This window comes from Mizuhopecten yessoensis, unplaced genomic scaffold (genome assembly GCF_002113885.1).
Source record: "Mizuhopecten yessoensis strain PY_sf001 unplaced genomic scaffold, ASM211388v2 scaffold10791, whole genome shotgun sequence".
Lineage (NCBI taxonomy): Eukaryota > Metazoa > Mollusca > Bivalvia > Pectinida > Pectinidae > Mizuhopecten > Mizuhopecten yessoensis.
This window is the reverse complement of record NW_018408723.1, coordinates 17,404-18,609: the sequence shown is the minus strand read 5'-3', so window position 1 is coordinate 18,609 and position 1,206 is coordinate 17,404.

The following is a 1,206-nucleotide window of genomic DNA, read 5'->3' as shown; positions in this document are numbered from 1 at the left end:
TAGGCTAATCTGTCATAAATCCTTCATAAATGTATGTAACAGTTTGCTACCTACGTGCGTAAATCTGCAAACATGTTCTAGCTCCCGTTTAAAAATGTTAATCGGGCTAATTTGCTTTGTTTTTTGTTCGCTTATATGGTAGGTCTTAAATACCGCGAAACCTATCAAACACAATATTATATTCGTGCAATCGTAATTTTTTTCTTGTATTTTGTATCCTAATATCAAATACCTTAGCTGTCTCATATTTTTACAGATACCTATGTTTTGAAAACCTTTATCCATTTTGTTCCAATAATTGTCAAGATATCTACAGTTGATAAAATAATGTTCAAAATCTTCTACCTCTTGACAGACGTTACAGAGCTCTGAGTCAGCTATGGTCATTCTGTTTAACATCTGTCTAGTTGGTATTATATGATGAAATAATTTCCATTTGAATACTTTATACTTATTGTCTAATAATTTACTGAAAACAAATTGTAGCATCTGTTTGATTTCTATTGATCCTTCTAAGCCGAAATAATTTATCCATCGCACTTTGTTAATGTTTAGCACACATTTTTGTTGAGTAGCCAACCTATATACATCTTTATTTTTTAACTTCCTTAAGTTAAGATTAACTCCAGTTTTTTTATCATAAACGTTGTAGGTTTTTTTTATTAAAATTAACCTTGGTTTTAATCGATTCTTGCGATTGTAGAATTCCTGCCCATTTTTTTGGAAAGGCCATTTTAACTTGTAGCATTTCACTCATCCAGTTTTGTTTGTTTGCTAATTTGTTATAAATGTATTTTTCATTAATTCTACCATTTTTGTCAATTACATCTTCAACATAAATCATATTGCTATCGATCCAATTATTAAGGATTAATTTTTTTTCGTTGATCATAATATTTTTATTTCCCCATATGACCTCTTTTCTTACTTCAAAAAAGGTATCTCTATTATTTCTACCAGTACCACCTACCTTTAGCCATGACTCCAATATGTTTACATAAAAACTTGTTACATTTTTACTTAGATCTTTAATTTGCTTAATTTTTTCAAAATTCATTTTAAATATTAACATGTTTTTCCCATAATTTCCGTACATCATTTTTGGTATAATTTTCCAATTTGCTTCATCCTTGTTTGTTAATCGTTTCACCCATGCCACCCTTATGACATCTATATGTGATATAATATCACGTGTTTTTAACCCCC